General features: G+C 44.2%; 1 protein-coding gene across 2 annotated transcripts in view; it reads left to right on the top strand.

Moving 5' to 3' along the window:
• The first annotated feature begins 2,724 nt into the window (after nucleotides 1-2,724).
• CPNE4 (copine 4) overlaps nucleotides 2,725-23,479 on the top strand; it is a 198,676-nt gene continuing 177,921 nt past the window's right edge. The window contains exon 1 of one of the 2 annotated variants that reach the window (XM_015854074.2): nucleotides 2,725-2,865. The gene's annotated coding sequence lies outside the window, so the exon portion shown is untranslated. Of the gene's footprint in view, nucleotides 2,866-2,897; nucleotides 2,977-23,479 lie in introns of those variants that run through there. The other variant, XM_015854075.2, reaches the window with a different exon arrangement.

The raw sequence follows: 23,479 nt of genomic DNA, 5'->3' as shown, positions 1-23,479 counted from the left end.
GAACCATCTCTGTGCTACCTAATCGGGATGGCTATTGTACACACAGAATCATAGCCATAGATCTCAGGAGAAGAAATCTTGCTTTTGTGGAATAGTGATTTCATTAAAAATGAATTCACAGGAGGAAATACAGACCTGGAGAAGTACCTGGGTGAGCATAGATTAGAGCAGGAAGTTGTCCCTGACTTTGGTTATGACTGGAGGCCTTCAGAAAGCTTTTTGCATCTGTGGCCTCAGACACCCTGGCTTGCATTTACACTTCTGTGTGCTGTGACTGTGATGATTCACTCCTGTTTATCGGTTTGTAGCTGTCTCACTGAGACCTATATAAAAAGGTAGGAAACTACTCCTGGTGATGAAGTTTTGATTTTGTGCTGAAGCTGTAGAGCTTGTGAGGTTTAATTGTGCTTTTGCATCCCATTTTTGTGACAACTGCAATGTGTACAGGGCAAGGGCACAAGATGTGATAGATCTTTTGTCATAATTGAGAAGGCTGATGGAATGATGCTGATTCCAACTGCTGTAAATCTTGTATTTTATTTAAACGTTGGCTGGTTTATGTGAGCTTAGCAAGAGCAGCACTTGCACCGCAATGCTGATCGCTGTTGGCAAGCAGGAATATCATCCTGAACCAGCTTTGGCCCACTGAAGATATTCGGATGCCACCCAGAGGAAGAAGCAGGAACTTGTAGCAGGGCTGTCCTGTTTTATAGCATTCTGTCCTGGAAAGGGTTCTCCAGTAATACCGGTGGACTATGACAGTGAGCAAAGGAAACAAGGCACGCAGCTGTGTGGGCACATAACTACAGGGTGACATCCAAGGCCCTTATCATTTCCATGCCATGGAGATGTATTATTTGAGCAGAAATCTCCAGTGTTCATCCTGACTCAGCTAAGTGCAGAGCAGGGTTGGACCCTACTCCCTCCTCACGGTTACCCAAGTGGTGAGCTCCTGTCTACACCTGGGCCACAAATATCGTTTGTGAAAATCTTGAATGGTTTTAATTCCTGCAGGACTTGCTGGGCTTCTTTTTTTCTGGAGTGCTGAGCTGGAACCTCTGATGTGCCATTGCTTTCCTGCTTCCAGAGAGCAGCTGCAGTGTGCTGTCACAGCCCCCACTCTGACACAGCACAGGGAGCCTGGGCACCAGGCAGCCCCTCTGGGATGGCACAAATCTGCTCTGGAGATCTGCAGACATTTCCTTTAGGGTCTTCACCAATAGGTTTTCAGTGCTTTTCTTCTCTGTCAGCTTGGACCTCCCAGTAGTGCCAGCACAGGGCTGTGTGGTTTTGCTGTCGTTCCACTAAAGCACTGCTTTTAATTTGCACTTTATCTGCACTGAAAAAAAAAAAAAAAAAAGACAACAACCAGGATTACAATGCATACTCCTAACGTGTACTTTTGATGCTGTTGGTACGGCATTAAAATATCTAATTGGAGAGGCAGAGAGTTCTAGCTCCACTGCAAGTTGTTGTTATTTTTAATGCAGAAGGATTGTGATGTTCCTGCTCTGGGCTAGCGAAACGTGTTCAATTGCCTGCTCTCCATTTCACACCTCTCAGAAGCTGCACCCCAGGGCTTGCCAGCTCAGCAAACTCCTGGCATTAACTTCACAGCCTCAGAATGATTTGTCTTTGTTTTGTGCTCCTTTCCTTCAAAGTCAGCATCGCTGGAGAAATCTTCCTTTCTGAAGTGCTCTCTGTGTGTTTGGTTGTGTCTGTGATGGGGAGGACAGGATGCAGCAGCATCTCTCTGAGGGCAAATGCTACAGCAGCTCCGTCATTGTCACATCTGTGTGCCTGGCAGAGACTTCTGAATTTATCTTCATCAGATCCTTGTGAGATAGGGTGGAGAAATTAGATTATACATCTGGGGAGCCACAGCACAAACATGCTGCGTCCCACAAACACAGAGGCACGTGTCTGACTGACAAGTGCAGGCCCAGTTCTCGGCGTAATCTGAGGATTCCTGGGAAGCCAGCCAGACTTTTCGTGTGCGCACACTTGGGCATCACCAGCCACTCAGCAGAGTTTAGTGGCTGCCACGGGTGGGCAAAGTCAGACAGTGAATCCCGATGGCTGCCCAGAGAGGTTGTGGATGACCTGTCCCTGGAGGTGTTCAAGGCTGGGTTGGATGGGGCCCTAGGCAGCCTGGTCTAGCATTAAATGGGGAGGTTGGTGGCCCTGTTTGTGGCAGGGGGTTGAACTTCATGATCTTTGAGATCCATTCCAACCCAGGCAATCCTGTGATAGCGCAAGGAATTGGGACGTGTTTTAACTGGGTGCAGCTCTCTGCCTCACTGGGGCTGTGTTGTACTCGGGTGTCACAGTATCACAGTCTGGTGCGGGTTGGAAGGGACCTTAGAGATCATCGAGTCCAACCCCCGGGATTCGAGCCTCTGTGTAGCAGAGCGGCACTTCTACCACTGAAGTGTGCCGGGATATCCACAGAGCTGGGCACGGAGCACAGCGATCCCTCAGCATCCAGCGGAGCCGCTGTTCCCTCAGCCCGCGGGCTCTGCTGTTCGCAGCTCTCTCCAGCCCCACTTCTGGCGGCTGCCGGAGACGGGAGCGCGATGCTGCCCAGGGGCCGGCTCCGTTCGGTGCTGCCTTCCCCCAGAGGGCGCTGTCTCGGGCTCCGGCATCGGGGTCGGGGCGGCTCCGAGCTGGGGGAGCGCCCGGCGCGCCCGCCCGCCCGCCTCCATCCTCCCTCCTTCTTCCCCTCCTTCCTCCCCTCCCTCCGTCCCCTCCCCTCGGCGGTGGAGCCGCCGGGCTCCCTCGCTCCTCTTCACATGGGGCTCGCCCCGCTGCAGGGACAGCGCTCCTGCACCGCCGTCAGCCGCTGAGAGGGAGCCGAGGCGGCAGGTAGGGGCGGCCCCTGAGGGCAGCGGGCGCGGCGGGAAGGGCGCTGTGGCCGCCGGCTCAGGTACCCGGCGGGACGCCGCTGGAGGCTCCGTCGGTTGCGTGTGAGACTCGGTGCGTAGCTGCGAGAATGCGTCTGTCAGAGCACGGAGGGAAGTCAAATAAAGTGGGAACTTTCCTTTACTTAAAGTCCGTTGGAGCAGAAAAAGCTATTTTTTTTATTTTTTTTTTCTTTTTCCCCTTCCTTTTCGTGCATGTGTGTGTGTGTGTGCTGTAACTGCTTTCAAGCTCTTTAGGGATGGCGTTTCGAAGTTTGTTCGGGGGTCCCTGGGATTCCAGGTGTGGGCTGCTGCAGTCCCTGGGGTGAGGGAAGGGCACTGGGCTGCCTTCTATGGAGAGTTTCTTACAGCCTTAAGATCTCTCCGGGGCTGCGTTTGTGTGGCTGGATAGGAGAAGTGTTGTTTGTGAAGTAGGGCACGGCAGTGTCACTGTTAGCTGTGCTGTTCCTTCAGCGAGAACTCCTCCTGTTCCAGTGTGTGTGTGTCAATTCAGTGTCTGTGGGTAGATGTGTGGGGTTGCCAACCTTCTGGTCACAGCAAAGGCTCCGATACCTTAAGCTCGTGTATGAGCTCTCCTATAAGCTTACACTTAAGGTCTTCTCTGAGCTGTCACTGAAGTTTTAAAGTACTCAGGAAACCTGCTACAAAGGACGCAAGGAGATTCTCAGTATACATATTGTGAGCACCAGCAGTTTGTTAGCTGAGCTGCCAAGCCTAGCAGTCCATCTCCTCATCTTTCGGGAGAGGTTTGTCTAGAATAAGGTACCTTGGTTCAAAATACTTCGGGGAAGTGAGTTATGGTGGGCTGATTCTCCTGATGAGCGCTTGATGTTCATACCTCAAGCAGAAAGTCAATGGAACCAGCTGTATTCTTATCAGCATGGCAGAGATGGGAGCTGCCAACAGCAAAACAGCTGGCAGCACGGTGCTGTGTGCTGGATGCTTCCTGGAATGGGGCAGGACAGGATTCATGTCAGCTGGGATGTCTGAAGAGCAAGATGAAGCGATGTGGTAGAAGCTGTAGGGTGGGAACCCACCTGTGCTATCTGCCTTCCTTACTATAGATCATTTAGACTGTGCTATAAGGTAAAGATATTCCTAGTTATTGCACACAGTGGTTGGCCGACAGCGTTCGGAGTTCAAAACGTGTTTTTCAGCTGTGTGGCTCTCTCTTTTTTGACATGCTTGCCATTTGGTAGGAGCTTGCTGAGGTCTCATCTCTCTCCCTTCTTCCCAGGTTTGCTATTGCGAGGCTTTAAAACCACCCAGCAGACCGCGTTGCGTGCAAATAGCGCTCTGTTAATGGATTGTTAGGGCTGGAACTGGGATGCGAGGCAGCCAGTGGTCAGCACCGTGGCTCCCGATGCAACCATTAGTCAGCATGATATCCAGGCTGAAATCTACCGTCATCCGCTGCTGCGTGATGTGCTTCATCAGTACGTTGAGTGGCGGAAAGTTTTAAGTTGAGGGAGAACACTTGGCTTCAAAGAGATGTGATGAGACAAATGGGATCTCCGGGTTTTGGAAGCGTTTGCAAAGTTTGCCAGTGCACTCAAAAATAATATAGCAGCTCTGCTCCGGTGCCCGGAGCAGCGGGATCGGAGCGCAGCCGGCGGGAGGCGCCCGAGGAGCGGCGGAGGGCGGGGGACTGCGGCTCCCCTGCTCTCGTCACAGGGCTGTGCCGGGCTCGTGGTGGGGAATGCCGTCGTGTGGGGGAATAGAGGTGTTCCCTAATAAAGGCAGGTCTAGGGGAGCTCTGCTGCGGAGCCCGGTGGTGTAGAACCGCGGCAGAGGATGGCTCTGAAAGCGTGGAGTGTCCTTGGAGGCTGTCTGGATGCCGTCCATCCCTTAGATTGTATTTCCCCTCTGACATCCCACAGGCAGCCTGCCCTACCTTCCCAGCCTGAAGCCGGCACGTTTGAAGGGAGGGCAAGGGCTGGGGGCGAGGGAGCACTGGAAGTATAGCGCACTTGGAGTGGCTCCTGGCTGCAGTGATCGTGTGGTTTTGATCCCTCATTGATCTAATACAGGGTGTGTTCTTCAGATTGACACCAGGGAGTGCCCGCAGCATTTAGTTTGCCAACAAGTGTCAGTCGTGGGTTAGCAAAGGCTGCAAGCAGCTGTTAGGAAGAGTTGCAGTAGTGTGGAGTAAGATTCCTTTTAGTGAACAGTGGACAAATAGAAAACTGATATGCCCTAAATAAAGAAAAAGAAAAAAAGTTTTCTTGGTGGAAAGGATGGTGAGCTACAACATGCCTGTGGTTTCCTAATCTAGTGACCGCTGCAGTTCCTCCCAGTGCATTACTTACACTCAGTGTTAGCTGGGTTGCCAATAGACAGGTGGAGAGACAGAATCTCACAGCACACTTGAAGAGGGCAAGATACGCTTCTCACAGCTGGTAACAGACAATCATTTGGCTATGGGGTGTGCCTTGGACATGGGTGATACCTGACATTAATTTCTCACTTGTTTCCTCTTCTGTTTGTAAGAGGGCGGGAAAAATTCCTCAAGTATTTTGTCCAGAAACTTTACTGAAGGGCAGTGCCTTCAACAGTGCCTGTCCCTGTGGGTCTGTGATATCGAGCAATAGGATTGTTAGTACCTTAGTGGCTATCTAGATTCTGTCAGTAAGCAGCTGGATATTTTGGTATGTGCAGAACTGGATTGCTGAATAAACAGTGTATTGGGAAGAAAACAAACCTGCAGTGAAAGAGCATCTGTACACTTAGGTGAAGGCAGTAGGTGATTGGCACTGGTGTTAATGCCATTAACATCCTTGGAAGTGTACACAAATGAATAACCTGCAGCTAAGGATGTGCTAAATAATGTAGACAGCTGTTTCTTATTTAGTCTTATGCTAATTGATATGAAAGTAAACCTACTGCTGTTACCATTACCTTTGCCAGCTCACGGAGTTGTACATCACTTGTATAATCCTGGTGCATTTGTTTCCTTGGTACATCATATGTTGGTAACAGAAACAGTTGCTTTTACTTGTCTGTTAACTTACAATGTTCTATCAATTGCAGTATCATGTATGTGTTGAGGCTGGCAGACCAAATGGGAACTGACCATAGATGAGCACAGACGGAGCAAGCACAAAACATTAAGTCATGGGTAACCTTTTTGTCTGAGTTTAGGGAAGGTCCTTTTGTCTGTCCAGCTCGATCAACCACTTCTTGACTAACCTTAATTTTTACTGTGTACCTCTTTTTTGGGGTGCCATTTTGTCAGTGTTGTTTCTTGATGGTCTGCATTTAACTGTGGGCCTGAGCAAGAGACACAACAGGGCAGACCTGAAAAAAGATGTAATGCTTCCCCATCAACACAAAACATGTAAGATCAAACTGCAAAGCTAACCAGAAAAATGAACGGGACCACAGCATTGGATAACACTGAGTGCAAGAATTTTGTTAGAGAGGTGGTCTTTATACAGTTCTGGAATGTTTTCCATGCACTGAGAAGGGAGGCTGTATTCTAGTTTCTGTGCATGAAGATAAAACATCCAGTTCTTAGGGACTCGGTATGATCAAAGAATTTCTTATTTCATCAATGCGTGTGTAACAGTAGAATTTTAAGGGCTACTCTGAAGGTTTGATTTCCAGCCTAAAGACTTACTTGGAGGGCTTGTCACTCTTAAAGATCTGTCAACCAGCCCCATGGGGGCAAGCTGCTGTAGTTAGCTCTGATTCTCTCGGTTCATTCAGCCTTTAGAGTCCATGAAGTGACTGAAAGCAGGATATATGTAACTTTAGACCAGTTATTTATTAACTGGGAGATGTGGTTGGTAGCTGGGAGTACTGAGCTACTAGGCAAAGCGTTAGCATACCATCTCTAGACAGCATCTGGCTCAGCTTTGCTGGCCTGGCAGATGTCAGTATTGGGGCAGTTCCTTTCATGTTTCATCCAGGGTTATGCACTTCTGCTGTGTCTGTGATCAAAGGCCTGGTCTTGACAACTGAACCTCTAGGGGCAGGATCTGCACAAAGCTGGGGTGTGAATACTGCACTGCTTCCCTTAGGAGGACCCTGTGGATAGTAACTACAAGGTTATTTGGTTTACTTTCAGAGTAGCTGGATGTCTGCTGGAGAGCTGGACAAGTGTGCTCTGCATTGGGCTTTTAACCACCAGTGTATGGGGTGGGTTTTTTTGGTATGTATTTCTGCTATATGTGCTTCATAATTGGTTCTTTGCCTGGTGCTGATAACAGATTGCCTATGGGAGGGAAAACTTCAAGAACAAACCAAAACACTGCAAACCAACCAGCCAACCAGCAGAAAAAAAAGCACAGAAGCCACTGAAGGAAATAGAGGATACAGGAAGGTGAAGGTGAGAATGTTGATGAGATGTAAAAGAGCCGTGTGGGGGCAGGGAATACTCCAGTAGGTGAGGCTGAAGAGCAGGGAGATGAAAGCAGGTTTTATAAGAGAGGAGAAGATAGTTCTCCTATTTGCTACGGGAGTACGAAGATGGGAAATCACACATTGATTTAAACAAAGAAACAGTGGGTGAAGTTCTGGCTGTTGTGAGATGCAAAGCAGAACTTCTTCGCTGGTGCAGGAGTTATTCCTGTCTTGAATGCCACAAAAGAAAGAGAGCTGAATTTCTTCTCGTATTTGTAAATTTGGAACAATTCCTATCTGCAGTGGGAACTCAAGTCAAACTCTGTGCAAAGTGCTCTCGCTGCCTCCTTAGAATAAGGGGGGGGGGGGGGGGAACCACATTCTAAGGAAACTGATTTCCATAATCTGGAAGTTTTCAGAACAGAAATTGTTTGCTGTGAGTGTTTGGGATGCAGCACATTCAGTTCTGGGGGCAGCTGCTTTTTCAGTTGCATCCTTTATGTAAATCTGTCCAGAAAGATGGCAGAGTTGTGTTTCATGTCTGTGCTTAAATAAATTGTTCATCTCCATGCAACGCATTGTAGTCTAGCTAGCGGAAAATGTGTATGCATATATTTATACACATATTAATGCATGTATGAAAATATTTTAACAATGAAAGGTGGCTTTTGTGGCTTGCAATTATGTGCAAGTATCAGTCAGGTATCTTCAGGAAGAGCCAGCCTTGTGCTGCTAGAGGGGTGTAAGGTGGGATGTGAGCAACTTCTGCTGCTTTATGTGAACAGGGACAGACTGCAGTACCTTTATCTGAGAGGTGCTGCTTAAAGCTGCAGACTTAGTGGCATAAATATTCATTGGGTGTTACAAAGGTGGCTGACTTTACACATCAGTCATCTTCTACCTTATCTTCTGTAATGAAATGTAAGTAATTTGATTGCTAAGAATTATCTTGTGCACCAGAGTGGTGCTGTGTAGTTCTTGGTTTTTGTTTTTTTTGTTTGTTAACACAGTGAAGATTCTTCTTTCTTGGCTTAAGCATCTCTTTATAACTTGCTACTCAGGATGTTAATGTATTAATTTCCTGCCCTTTTGAGTTACATTTGACCTTCTTGGAATGAAATAAGCCTTTGGATCAGTTTTCTTACATAAAAACTACATGTATTGTTAAGAAAGTCCAAACCTGGTCTTTACTAAGCGTAAGATGAACACAGCTATTGCAAGTGATTGCAGGAAGTCAAGTGTGTTCTGTAGATATATTAGGACATAATTAGCAAAAAGCAGGTTTTTACATGACTTGCATTTTATTACCTTTTTAGATATAATGCATTTCACTGTGGGCAAATAGTTACCGTGTAATCATTCTCTTTTGCGAGTACCTAAAGTTAATTTACTTATTTGCACTTTTGTCTGGGTGTTTTATCATGGGAGTAGTTATGTTTAACAACCCGTTTACTGGCTGAATAATTCTTTCATGCTGTTGTATCCATTTCCCAGTGGCCATCCATGACTTGTCAGACACTAATTTTCTTTGAGAGGGTTCAGTGTTATATCTGTGACCAGAGGCTGAACTGGAGTTGAAAGAAACAGCGCAGAGAGAACGTGCAGGATTTGATCGATTTGAAGCGGTCCACTTGTCCTGCAGCTGGAGAGAACAAGGGAAGATGGATACAGCAAGTGACTTGCACTGCAGCTGATTTTAACTCCACTACAGAAGGTGAGCAGCTTTTTAGCAATGCTCACCAAGTGCCATCATGTGAGTTGCCAGCAGAACGTGTGAGATCTCTGAATGTGGCAGTGCCCAGTGGTTTCTGAAAGATATGGGAAGTGCAGGAGAGAGTAGCTCTAGCATTTGTCATACAGCTGTTGCCAAGAGACTCCAGTTGAACATAATCTCTTATTGATTGTGGTTTCCTTGGCTTAGTGAGTGTATAAGTTAGACCACAAATTCAGTTTCTGCGAGCTGATTCCTATGTTACATGCCACTGGCCATGACAGCAAAGAACTTTTATAGTGTGGATTTTGTGGGGCATGTTTGTTTCTGTTACGGTGTGGTCAGTGTGAGCAGATGGAAACCAACCAGTGGAATGGCAGCTGGAAAATAAGTTAGAAGTTCAAGCCACTCACCTGTTGGAGAGGAGAAAAAAGTCAGCGTGCATCTAAAAAGCTTATGAGTAGGTAAAAAATTGGTGTTAAATATTCTTAATAGCCATGTGTTAGGAGGAAAACTCAGGAGTGGGTTGTGGAAGACACATTAGTTGTCAGTATAAAATTCCCTACGAGCCTTGTAAAAAGCAAGGAAGTGGCATTGGGTTGGTTTGTTCCCAGTAGTCCACCATGGGGTGTGACTTGTCTGTGCTTTCTGCAGTGGCCCATGGGCAGCAGAAGGGCTGGAAGGTGGCAGAAGGGAAGAGGTGGAGCTGCTGAGTTCCTTGGGGGAAATCCTGCCCAAACTGTCTGTTAACACCTTGCACGTGTGTTTGTTTGGAAGGGACACTTGTGGCAGCTCTGACAGTGCAAATCCCTGTGATATTGAGGTGTGATTCCTGAGAGCTGTTCTCGCCTCTTTCCTATTGAATGATCTCTGGAGTGTCTCCTTAACTGTCTGGAGATATTGCTGCGAGGCTCTTGGGCTAAGAAGGCTGGCCATTCCTGTTTTAAATAGCTTGCAAGATCATGATGCTTGGAAGCACCCAGATGTTTCCTAGATGCCATCCTAATGTATGCTTGGACCTTAAATGGGAAAGGCTAAACAAGCTTTGTGCATGGGTGTGATTTAGCAGCATGAGTTTCTCGTGCCCTCATCTGACCATGACTCTGAGCTGCAGTAGTTACTTCCAACGTGTGAACAGTGAAGAAAGAAAGGCTGTGGGGTCTAAGAGTGCCGGTGGGGTGACTTTTCATTTTCTAACTGGTAGAAACGAGTCAGTCAGAATGCTTCCCTTTTTCAAATTAGAAACTGGCTTAAACATTGAAGCCAGTGATATTGAGGAAATTAGAGACTAAGACAAGTCCTTGTTCCGCTGCCAATCAGCATTCTCCGTGACCTCAGACTAAGTAGACTCTATGGTCAGGAGTCCTCTGGTTTTCAGCATTAGCCCACTCAGTGTTTTCATGCTCTCACAAGCAAGAAACTTGAGGCAAAGATATTAAGAAGCTTTTGATCATTAATTCTTACTTGTAGGATGTGAGGTTTAAGTGCTCAGCTTGAGTGGAATGCTTTGAAAATGGAGAGTGAAACAGTATTTTTTAATGTTACTTTTCTGAGATTTTTATCATGTAATACAGAGTTTGGGGATTTGATTCCAAAAGCCTAGTTATGTTGGTTCTTAGTTGCTGTAAGTATTCAAGGATAAAATGTCTGCTTCTGTAATTTCTAAGCTGTAAACTGTACTAGCCACTTGATTCTATGTGTTTCTGTAGTGATCACTGACTTTAACTAGTGCAGAATTGCAGCATTTGCAGGGCCCAGTTTTGGGAGTCTGTTCCATTTGCCTTCGTCAGAAATGGAAGTTATGGAAGTTCTGCTCACAAAGCATGACAGAAACACCGAGCTGGGTAGGGAACAAGGTTTGAAACAATGGAAACACCAAAGAAACAGAAACAAAACACAGAAGGCAAACTACAGCATGTCAGAGTTTAGCAATATACCTTGTTTGTATCATCATCTTGGTTTTGCTTTTGCTTTCTTTATCTCCACTTCTTTGAGCAATGTTCTGAAATCAGATATAAGTATCTGGAAAATTAAGATTATTTTGGTCTGTTTAAACAAATGATTTATCAAGATTCTTCAACTGAGCAGTATCAGAGATTAAAAAACCTTATTTTTAAGTACTCATTTAATATCTAGCCTATAGTTTTTAAGATCTTGCTGCTGGTGTACTTCAAAATAGAATTTAAGATTTTTGTTTCTTTTCTCATTAACCATATTAAGATTGAAACTTTTTTACGTATTTCTAATTACTTCAGAGTTGTCGTATAACTTATATTTTTCTTATTATAGTGTCATTCTTCTAATCTATTGACCTGGATGAAGCTTTCTGGCTTTCATGAGTCAGGAAACATTTGTCTTTGCATGTAGGGTAGGGTGAATAATGCAGATATTATTGCATTGTGGCCACTGAGACAAATAACCTCAAATGCTTATTTTTGGGTAGATTGGCCACCTTGCCTTGGAGCTGGTCTGGAAGATGAGAGAACACTGCCTGGTTTCCCTTCTCAATCAGCCCCAGTGGGGAGAGGGGGCACTGAGCCCCAGGCTTCAGCCTGGTTCTGTGTTATATTGAAGGGTACGTTATGCACAAGGACACAACACCCTGGGAGAGACCACAGCAGCTCTGTATGCTGGTTTGACTGCATCATGAAAGACTGAAGGAGCAAAGAAAGCCTTTGAATCCTCTTGGGTGGAGGAAGGATTTGAACTTCCTTCTTTCCTGTCTGGGACTTATGTCCTTTAGGCAAAAGGAAGTGGCTGTTGACAGCTTTGCACTGTAAATTGTTTCTTGCTTTTTAGTTGAAAGTACTCAGCAGGGTGGGTAGAAGTCATGAAGAACTTGTAGTGACAAGTTTGTCATGATTTGAGACTGGGAGTTTTGTTTTGTTTTGTTTTTCTTCTTGAACATTTGCAGCAGTTTTCCTTCTGCACCATTCTACTTGCTTGGAAACTCTAAGCAGCAATGCTATTTGCATGGGATACTAGAAGCTGTTGGGACAGTGGTCATTCTCAACTTATTCTACTGTTGTTGTTGCAGTCAGAAATGAAAGTATTCCAGGGAAAGAGCATTAAGTGTGAGGGCTGGCAGAGCAGCAGTGTAGGGCGATGATCTGCTTTCACTCCCTGTTCGGGTGCCCCTTATGTGAGGTGTGTGTTTGGGAGTGGATTTACTTCCCCAGGGAAGAAAGAGACAATAAGATTAGGAGAGTGGTTAGGCCCTGGAACAGGCTGCCCAGGGAGGTTGTGGATGCCCCGTTCTTGGAGGTGTTCAAGGCCAGGTTGGACGGGGCCCTGGGCAACCTGATCTAGTAAAGGTGTATGTTTGGTGGCCCTGCCAGGCAGGGGGTTGGAACTACATGATCCTTGAGGTCCCTTACAACCCAGGTCATTCTGTGATTCTGTGATAAGAAAGGCTGAAGGAGGAAGAAAAGGCAGTGAAACTGCATTTGAAGACAGCCTAACCAGCCTATGAATTCTCACATATGTTGAATAGTGTTGCTCCTCTGGGTCTTGGTGTTTGAATGACTCATGAGGATTGCTGGGAACTGAGGGACAGCAGGGTTATGCAATTCGTGTGCAATCATAGCAGGGATCTGTGGCTGTGAGGCACCAGAACGGGGATCTCTGGATTCCCAGTCCAACATGCAGTCATCTACATTTCCCTTTAAAACTGGTTTCTGCGCTATTTTATATTTATATATATATATTTGAGAGGGAGCAGAAAACTCAATCCCAACGTTGTTTAATTTCTGTTCAAGCAGATAAAGTGACAGGCATACATAGTTGCCTGTGATATTTCAGTAGAGCACGTGTGCTTTTGGGCTGTGTGAAAGCACTTGAGGAAAAATTCCTATTTATGAAGAGATTTAGCGCTGTTTGTCTTCCGTGAGCTATTTACTTCTTCAACTGAGCTAACATCTATTAAACATTCATTCTAAGTGTAATACCCTCAAGAGTCAATTTAGGTAAACTGCACTACCTCTTTCTAGACAAAAAAGAAAAGAGAAAGATTTCCAGAATGCACATGAAAAATGTGTTAAATTATTTTTCTTTTTTTCTCGGTTCTTATTATATATTGAGATTAAAAAAAATTCTGACTAGGGAGTAGAGGAGGGAAGAAGCAGCTCCTTTGTCGACTGCATAAAGGGACAGTCAGAGCTTTTGTGTGTGCAGGTTTTTTTAATCATGTCTTCAATTTTCTTCTCTTTTAAATTGAGTATGTTATCGTGACTGCAAACTTTCACACTCCCATTGTCATAAACAATAGTCTAATAACCTTTAGAGCTTTGACGTTTTCGAGCCTGGCAGCCAAACGAGTGTTCAGAAGAATGTTGAAGACTGCAGCTTAAATCATGTTACACTGCGCTGTCATTTACTTCCAATACTGTATGATATTTTTAAAGCCATACCCTGCAGCAGTGGGCGATGTTTGAGAATCAACATCACCTTTGGTTATTTTCAAGAAGACAAGCAGCTGCATTGTGCTGGAGGTGAGATACAAGATGTGGCTGAACTGTGCAGTATTCTCAGCTGAGAACTTGTAGGGCTTGGAATGGAACACAGAGGCGGGTGAGATCTGAGCAGCAGTGCGAGCCCTGGTGGGATGCTGAGTTGTGTGATATAGGAAGAGGATCTGCTGTCATTCTGTCATACAGGTTCTGCTCTGCTCTGTGTTCCAGTGTTAACAGATGTTTTAAACCCTGAAGCATAAGACCTAGTTGCTGATGGGTCGGTCATAAATAGAAGAAATAATTTGTACATATCAGGGAATGTTTTTCCCCTAGCTGTTAGTATGTGGTGAGGTGACACCATGGTGTTAGTAGGTTGGGTAATCCTGTGAAACACCCTGGTTTGTTTGTTTGCTTTTGTTTTCTTTTAAGGAAATGAAAATACATTCTGGGACAAAATGGTAGGTGAACGTTCGTAGACCATTGGTACGTGGCAACATAACCACAGACAAACTGTGGCAAGAAAAGCAAGTATTTACCTGCGCTTCAGTTTCATTTCCCACCCTCATCACCCAAATATGATCAGCTATTATCATTCTTTGGAAGAAGGATCAAGTTGCCTTGCTGGTGTTTGTTAGTGCCGTGTTACCTGAGGTTGCGCCTCTACAGCTCTGCAAGTACAAAAGGTTTATGAGAATGTTGGAGTCTGCTTCAAGTTAAATCTTAACTTGCTTTATGTTATAGTGGGTTTGAGTTGGCCCACTGACTTTGGAAGTAGATTAGAGAGTACTTACAGAAGAACTGTGTGGAGCTTGATTTAACACCAGTACACAGGCCTTATATCAGCACAGGTTTAAGTGTGTAAAAGTGCTTTTACCAGTATGTACAAGGAGGTCCCAGAAGAATTCTTAGCTGGGGGATTGGGGCTAGTTGATCTTAAAGGTCTTTTCCAACCCAAACCATTCTGTGATTCTGTGGTGTATCCTACAATTGATTTAATGCCTGCATCTATTTGAGTCATGTCTGGATTTTGATGTAAATAATATCCCTACTGATTTTGCACATTAACACCAAGCTCTTGCACCTCTTGGGGGAAATGAAGTTGAGTAAGGAAAAGCTTGGTGTATTCCTCTGCTATAGTGGTAGACTAGGAGAGATCTGATGTTTTAGCCATTTAATGATATAAGAAACCAGAAAACTACTTCAGTGACTCATTTTCTCATCTCTAGCAGCCATAGAAACAGATCAGAGAGCCCATATTTCTATTTTCTGCTCTGTTACTGTGTCTACAGTAAATTGGATGATAAAATGTGAAAACAACCCTCCTCTAAAGAGCGCTAATTTGTAAAGTGACAAGAAATATGTATATGTATGTATTTCCTCCCTGTTGCCTTGATACTCCATTGCATACATGTTTCTGCAGCTCCGTTGTCCATTCCTTTTGCTTTGTTGATCCCAGTGAGGTCATGTCACCACTTTCTTTATGGGGCTGTGCCACACTTGACTACAGGGAAGATAAAAGCACCAAAAAGTCTCTGCATGTGTTTCTGTCTAAGGTTTCTGTAGCATCACAAGGCCAAATTTAAGTTGGGTCTCTCTGAAAGTGTGCTGTGGGGCAGGGGGGGAAGGGCACAGACGACTCATTCCTTGTGTTGTGCATGGTAATAGTGTTCCATTTTTGTACTTTCCCTGACCTGAATCTGTCATCTGTAAGAGGGGGCTGTTTTAACCTGCATGGAGTCTAATAGATGCTTTTCCCAGCATCTGTACTTACCTGTACATATTTAACTCTCTTTATGCTAATGGATTGTAAGTGAAATACAAATAGCACGCAGACTGTAGTAGCTGAAGAAATGCTGTGTCTGGTGGGTGTTTTAAAAAAGAAAAAGCTGTTTTAGGAAGGGCTATTTTCTCTTCAAGAGATTCTAGTTTGCCAGTCTTGGTGAGTATTGTAGTCCTGCTGGATGCTGCTCATGAACTGGAAAAGAAGATGGGAGAGCTATAGAAAGGTTAATTCAAAGAGATAGAATATGTGCAAGATGGGTTTGAATGATGAGACTGATTGCTGCTTCAGGTCAGTGGGTGCTTCTATGGAGGCTTATCAGTGTTGTGCAGTGGTGTGAGATGGCTGGTGCCAGAAACACATGGTGTACTTGTATCACAGATTCATGGAGGAAGTTTGTAGGTTAGCTGTCAGCAGGCTCTGCTGCCCCTTTAGCTTTGCAGTGAGGGATGCATCCATCTGGATGGGGGCATATAGTGAGATAGCCACTAGGTATGGCATGCAAAGAAGCTGTGATTCATTTATCCCTAAAAATGTCTTTACAATTGCTTTCATCTCCCTTCTTCCCTGCTTCGTTCCTTTTTGCCTCTTCTCTGGGAAGTCTGCAGTGCCCACTGCTCAACAGAGATACATGCAGAAGACCATTGGGTGGCTTGGATGGCTCAATCAGACAGGCTCATAAATAAATGACCATGAGATGTTTCAAAATAACATCTCAGTTCTGTGCAGTATTTGAATGGAGTGGTCTGAATGTCTCTGAAGTGCTGGTCTCTCCCTCTTCAAAGCACATCTAGATAATGATCATAGAATCTTATGTGACTGGTACAGTAAATGCTATTAATAATGCACTGTTCTTAGTACTACTGAGTTGCACGGCCTCTAGACTAACAGTTGAGAGAAATGCTTTATGTAATTCACACAGTAATAGGATTCTCAATTAGGTTACTCCTGAATTGACCCTTTTTGGCATTAGCAGTGCATTGCTTGCTTTGCAGCCTAGCTGCTGGTGCATCTTGAATAGAAACTGGAAGTGTGAAGTGAGGGATTTGAAAATGGGAATCTGGAGATACTGGTGTTAATACTTAGAAATGGTACATTAAGGGGAATCTCTTAGTACATCCTTGTTTTATACTGTTGAGGGGCCGGTGTACCTCTGAAGGGTGACAATGGTAGGTATTCCAGCATATACTGTCCTTATAAAGGAGAGTGTAGTTATCATCCTTTCTATTCAATCTACACACATGCTTTCTTCCTCAGATCAAGTTTGCTCACCTCTAACTCACTCATGCTGTTCCTTTTGATTAGTTAATTCATTGCCCTTATTGAATATCATTCTGAAATTAAAAGTCTGGTACATGAAAGCTTCAACTCAGGATCTTTGCTGGGCCTATTTGTAGAGCAGCTCAGTCCTTTTAATCAAGTTACTGAATTGCTCTATTTCATCAGGCACGAGCTGGTCTCGAGAGTCTTAAGGAACTTGGTTGCAGAAAGAGAAAATGGCTAAACCTGTGTTTAAATAATATGTGTTCAGAAAAGAGTAAAATTGCGGTTTAGGTTAGGAAGACTGAATAATTCTTTGAAGAACTGGTTTCTAAGTTTGCAGTTGTTCTTAGGCAATTTTTCATGGCAAATTCAAGTATTAAGGTAATGTAGTTTTCACGGTACTGATCTGCGCTTCTGATTTTATTGTTCCATTTGACTCTGTAGGGTAGGGCAAAGTGCTGTGCAGAAGTCATTCTGTAAGGCTTATTTGTTGTGATTGATTCTGCACTGTTAGCCAAATAAGCTGTGCAGGCTTCCTAGGGGAATGAGGACCACATGATCTGCTTGTTGCTGTAAAGAAGAAGAAGAAAAATAAAGAAGTTGAAACTCTTAGATATGAGATATAGAAGTATAGGATTGAAACAGATAACCATGAATAAAGATGATGGCATTACTGCATTTCACTGTATGGTCACTGCTTGTGTTAACACCCTTTCAATAGATGCATATTGAAAATTAACTGGAGAATTGCTTGCTGTGGCCAAAGTTATTGGTGTGTTACAACATTGGGTCAGAGGAGCTGAGAGCTCAGGCAGGAGGAGTGTGCTGCTATAAAGTGTCAGTGCTGTGGGTGTGCAACCAGAAGTTGAGATGGTGATTGCAGAACTATTTTCATAGCTGGTGGTTTGGCACGGATCCGCTTGAAATCAGTGGCAACTATATCAGCATTTTTTGGGCACTTAAAAAAAGAAGTCATTTATATAACTAATAAATTCACTTAAGTTTACTATAACTCTCTCCTTGGATAGTTATTTCTGTGCAATACAACTGTACTACAGTCTCTCTTAATTTTGTCACTCACTTTTGTATTGAAAAATCCTCCACTGTTGACATGTTATTAAAGTTTCTACTCTCAAAGGTCAGTTCCCCCTGGAGTCTCCTTTCGTCTGGAAGATGGCATATATTAAAATTTTATAGCAGTTCCCATTAGTTCCAATCCTACAATCCTGGGATCAATCCGGCTGCCCTTCTTCGTAGCCTATCAAGTGCAATAAATACCTTAGGTGAGCAATAAAGAGACTGGAATTAGATTCTTCTAAGCAAGACTTGTTTGCATACTGAAGGTTTAAACCTGGCTATGGTTCTGCTGATGAGGCTCCAACACATCAGGTGAAAGGAGCAGCTAACACCTTCACTTATAAAACAGCTGATCTAATGAAACGTGATCTGGTAAGCAGGGGTGTGTGGCTATGTACTGTAGCAGGTCTGCAGACTTCTACCCATTTATTTCTTACTTTGTGTTCTGCTCTTAGTGCATGGTTAAAAGGAAATTATCTCTGTGTGAATTCCTTTTCCTATTGGAAGCCTGTGGGAAAGCTATGTGATTCCCCAAAATGATATCTGTCTTTTCTGCTACTCTCTTTGTGTGTATTTGCTCATCATTTTGGTTGATGCAGCCCCTGACTGCTAGAACTTGAGAGTCACTCCCAGCTGTTGTGGAGGGGATCTGGAACAACTGAGAATGTGCTCACAGTGATTTGTGCGTGAGAAGACTGGCAGCCCAAACTGACTTGAGAGCCCAGAATCCCACTTGTTCTTTCACCACTGTAAAAGGATGGTGCACCCACGAGTGAGTGAATTTCCAATGTGATCATCAAAAAACTTCAGATAAGGCCAAGGCAATTATTAAATTATATTTATTTTTTCCCTGCAGATTTAATTCACTGTGACTAACACAATGATTTGGTGCATCACAGAATCATAGAATGGCCTGGGTTGAAGAGGATCACAATGATCATCTGGTTTCAGACCCCATGCTATGAGCAGGGTCACCAACCACCAGACCAGGCTGCCCAGAGCCACATCCAGTCTGGCCTTGAATGCCTCCAGGGATGGGGCACCCACAACCTCCTTGAGCAACTGGATCTATTAGCAAAAAATAGCATCTGGATGCTTTTTCAGTGTCGATAACAGGATTGATTTAAATGCTTAAACAGAGTCTTGAAGAGTCACTAAATTCACGTTTTCAGAGTGGGATAAATTTTTCTCACACAGCATGACTTTTTGTAATTGATTGCATTTTTTAAAATGTCAGGCAGTGTCCTGCTAAGTTTATTGATGAATGTAATGGGTGAAATGTAATTCTAAAGGGGAAGAATTCAGTTTTCTTTTAAATCTCCTTTTGCTGTGATCTCTTCCAAGAACCATGCAGTATATCTTTGAGAACTAATATTACAGCTCACTCGTGTTTGTTACAACTCACATTGTATTTGTGAATGAGTAAGGTGCCTGTTCTCTTGGCCAGCTCCTCATTAAAGAGTATATTTCCATGGAAAATACTCCATGATAGTAACAGTTTGGATGAAGTGTTCCTTTCTGCTTTAGTAAAGAAACCATACTGGCAAATAACATTAAAAAGTTTTATTGAGCTGTGCTGCAGTCTTGAAAGTCTTAGGTAGCTCCTATCACCGCTGTTTGATCTCATAAGTTCCCTACTGGATTGATCACTGATTGATCACTCAGTTCTTCTCAGTGTGTGATCTGGACTGAAAGGTACTCAATGAGCTGCCTGCTATTGGGACAAAAATCTTTGGAAATGCCACCATTAGGTGATGCTGTGTTCTTATATAATCATAGAATCCTTGGAATTGTAAGGGACACTTAAATGTCCCCTGCAATGAACAGGGACACCTACAGCTGGATCAGGTTGCCTAGGGCCTGATCCAGCTTAACCTTGAAAGTCTCCAGGGACGAGGCATCCTCTGCATATCTGGACATCCTGTTTCAGTGCTTCACCACACTCACTGTAAAATGCTTTTTCCTTATATCTAACCTAAATCTCCTCTGTTTAAACTTGATCTCCCCTTGTTCTATCACAGCAGATCCTGCGAAAGAGCCTGTCCCCTTCTTTCCTGTAGCTTTTCTTTAGGTACTAAAAGGCTGCTATTGGGTCACCTCGGAGCCTTCTTCAGGCTGTACAGCCCCAGCTCTCTCAGCCTGTCCTATAGGAGAGATGTTCCATCCCTTGAGTCATTTTTGTGACCCTTCTCTGGATGTGCTCCTACAGGTCCATGTCTCTCCTGTACTGAGGACTCCACATCTAAACACAGTACTGCAGTTGAGGCCTCACCAGCACAGAGCAGATGGGCAGGATCCACCTCCCTCACCCTGCTGCCCACACTTTTTTCAATGCAGGATACAGTTGGCTTTTTGGGCTGTGAGGGTACATTGCTCCCCATGTCCAGCTTGCAATCTGCCAGTACCCCCAGGTCTTCTTTAGCAGGGTTACACTCAGTCCTTTCATCTCCCATCTTGTATTGATGATGGAGGTTTCCTTGTCCAAGGTGCAAGGCCTTGCATTTGGAATTGTTGAACCTCATGAGGCTTGTTTGGGCCCACTGCTCAAGCCTCTTTAGGTCTCTCTCAATGACATCCTGTCCCTTTTGGTGTGTCAGCTGCACCTCACAGCTTGGTGTCATCCACAAGCCCTACCATCAATGCCATTGATGGGAATATTGGTCCTAGCACTGACCCCTGGGGGACACCACTTGTCACTGATCTTCATCCAGGCACTGAGCCATTAACCATCACTCTTTGGACTTGATTCTGCAACCAGTTCATCATCCATAGAACAGTCCACTATCAAATCAGTATCAAATCCATGATGTGATTGCTTAATTGGTTGGGATTTTATTTTTAGAACCATGGGAGGATGAGAAAAAGAGGGAGTTAGTGTTAGTAGCTTTTACACTTCATGCAGGAGTTGAGTTTGCCCAGCAAAATAAACATGGCAAGTGACTTCTGTCCTCTTCTCCATTTCAGTGTCTACAAATAACTCTAGACCTGCAACCTTATGTTCTTGTGGATAAATGAATCATTAAAACAACAACAACAAAAAAGGTACACGGATTAAATTAAGCACTTAATTTCTTCAGAATGTGAAGAGCCTTTCACAGTGTCCTGTGCAAATTGATGAGTCACATGGAATTATTTCAGGCAGCAATGCAAGCAGAAGTTCATCTTGATGGATGCTGAAAGTTAGTTTAAATGTCACTTTAAAGAATGAAAGTATTTGTAAGCTCGAGGGGGTTGGTTATTTCCTGCTGTGTTGGGTGAGTGGAGAGAAATGCTTCTTAATGTAGGCATAATCTGATGGTAACCTAAAGCTTAATGGATTTTCTTTGGAACGAGTGCTTTTCTTGTTTGTAGATACCACAACATTATATTGTCTTCAGTACTAAGACAGCTGAGACTCTGCTTTGCATCCCTTTACATTAATGGGAAGAATACTGTGCCAGCTGTTACTAAGGTCATCCAACAGTTCACACTACAAAACACTCCGGTCTTCACTGCTTGTGGACTCTCACGAACTTTCATGTTGAAATTTCTGTTCTGTATCATGCACAACCTCTGAAGTGCAAAGGAGAAACAAAACGTTCCTCAAATAAAGTTCCAAAAAAGCACCATTTTTGTATTATTTAAATAATTACGGTGGTCTTTACACAAAACTGGCTATTCTATGTTGTGGTTGAGAGAACTGAAATTTGGCAGTTTCAATCTTGTATTCCAAAAGGAAATGTATGTATAAGAACTGCCATAAACTAGCCTAAAACCCATCAAATCCATATGTTTATACCTAGGCTGCTCTCTGGGTATGAGTGCTGCGTAGCTAGAGATCCCCTTCATCAGTTGAGTGAGTTTGACTCTTCTTTCTGTATACAGCTATTGGTTTACCCATGAATGCTTTGCCTGGTATCTCTGAGAGCATTTCAAGAGCAATTTTGCTTCTTTATGAGTAGAACAGCTAAGCAGCAGTATTGGATCTGGGGAGCTTGCATGAGGAGATAAGACTGGGGAGAGGTTGATGCAGTGCCTGAGTGGTGAGGAGGAGTGAGCTGGGCCTAGAGAAATACAAGCTTAAAGGGTTGGTTAGGGGGATGCTGTAGAGCTTTCTGAGCAGAAAGACTTTGATGGGCCTGGGGGGAGCAAGATGCAGGGAGGGTTTTTTTTAAAATCAATTTACCAGTACTGTCCTCCGCCCCTAAAGAAGCCGAGAAGTGTTGCGGCTGGGAGGCCAAAGATGGTGGGGAGCTCTTTAGGCCAGTTGCTGCTGGAGCAAGGAAATTTGGTAGAAGAATGGTGGTCTAAATTAAGATCTCCTTTCTCTCAGTCTCAATCTCTGACCTTCATTCAGGCTGAGTGAAGAATAGAAAAGAGACAGGGTGAGCAGAAATCGTAGGCAACTGATCAGGGAGGATGAACAAAATAACAATGTGTAGCCATGCTGTGGTTTGGAATAGGACCCAAACTTTCTTTCTTTCTTGTGCATCTGTATGCCCATGCTGGTAACCATAATCACATGGTAATCTGTTATCTCATGTGGCAAGATGGCAAGTGGGTGAGCAAAGCTCCTTTGTACAGAGATGACTGCCACAGACTGTGTTTCCTCACAGCCTTTACTCTGCTGTGGCCTATATCTGAGGGAAGCCTACTGCTGCTGTCATATTTCACGTTAGCTTGAATGGTGGATATCTGTGCAATAAAAAAACCAAAAAACAAACACAACCCTTCATCTTGTTGATGTTTATAAGACATTTGTTTCTTGGAATGGATTTGTCATCAATTTACAAGCAATGAGCCGATAATGTTCCAATTAGAAACTTTTATTAATTGTAGCGGGTAAAACAAAAGAGCAATTAGCGCTGCGCGACAAGGGGAATCCTCGTTCCTCCAACTCCGCAACCTTTCCCGTCCCTTGCAACTTCTCTTTTGTAAGGTCCATCCGAGTGTTATCTGTCCTTCTAAATTGTCGGTCGTAGATCGTGCCACTTGGTGTGTCATTCCTTGGTTGTCCTTCGTGAAACTTTGTATCCCTCGGGCGCGCTTTGCCTGTAACTATGGCAGAGAGTACACATTCTACCCATAAAATTAGAGTGCTCTGCAACCCTTGTGGCCTCCATATTCCACCCATCAATCCCGGTCCTAATGAACAAGCACTCCACCACAATGCTACCACATTCCCGTCTTAATGAGCAAACATTTTATCACAGTCCGCCCTTTTCTCTTTAGTGCTACTATCTTTAGTTTTGCGTCGAGTTAAAACCGGTTTTAGTTGCTTGTTCGATATCCTGGGCTCTTTTTCTTGTTTCTAACTGTTTTTAGTTCCAGGCTTATTCCTGGCGAGCAGTACTATTGCTACCCACGTTTGATCAACGGTAGGTGCAAGCATGTTTTTACAGAAGCCACCACATAGTCGACCGCTTGCTACGCAATAGGAGAGAAGATCCAACCCCCTTCTTAGTTTTGTTAACACCTACTTCTGATGGACTCACCTGTAAGATGACTGTCATGTGCTCTGTAGACCTCCTGTACCCCAACCCTACATAATGAGACTTAAATATTTTATCAATTGACGCAGTTTTAGATAGGCCAGGTTTCTCCGACTGCAGTATGAAGTCTTTAATTGTTTCGGGGGAGTTATGTTCGAGTCTTGGGTATCTTCTGTGATTCTAGAATCTTTGGAGTTGCACTGTCAAGATGGAGCGACCCCTCCACTTAGGTTTATCCCTTGCCTCGGCCCATCGAACTCGGTGTGCCTCGAGCCATGGGTGTATAATCTTCTACGGCAGCAAAGTATTCTGTCAGGAGGGCATGCGGTTTTGCTTCCCTTTTAAAGTGGGTCTTTGGGGTACTGCACGCTATTCTTTTTCCCACTTGGTTATACACTAAGTATGCTGTTAAGATCTAAATTCACACCCCAGGTTTACCCCTTCTATTAAAATTTCGGCCA

The sequence above is a fragment of the Coturnix japonica genome, chromosome 2 (genome assembly GCF_001577835.2).
Source record: "Coturnix japonica isolate 7356 chromosome 2, Coturnix japonica 2.1, whole genome shotgun sequence".
NCBI lineage: Eukaryota > Metazoa > Chordata > Aves > Galliformes > Phasianidae > Coturnix > Coturnix japonica.
Note: the sequence above shows the minus strand (reverse complement) of the source record. Positions and strands in the feature narration are given on the sequence as shown.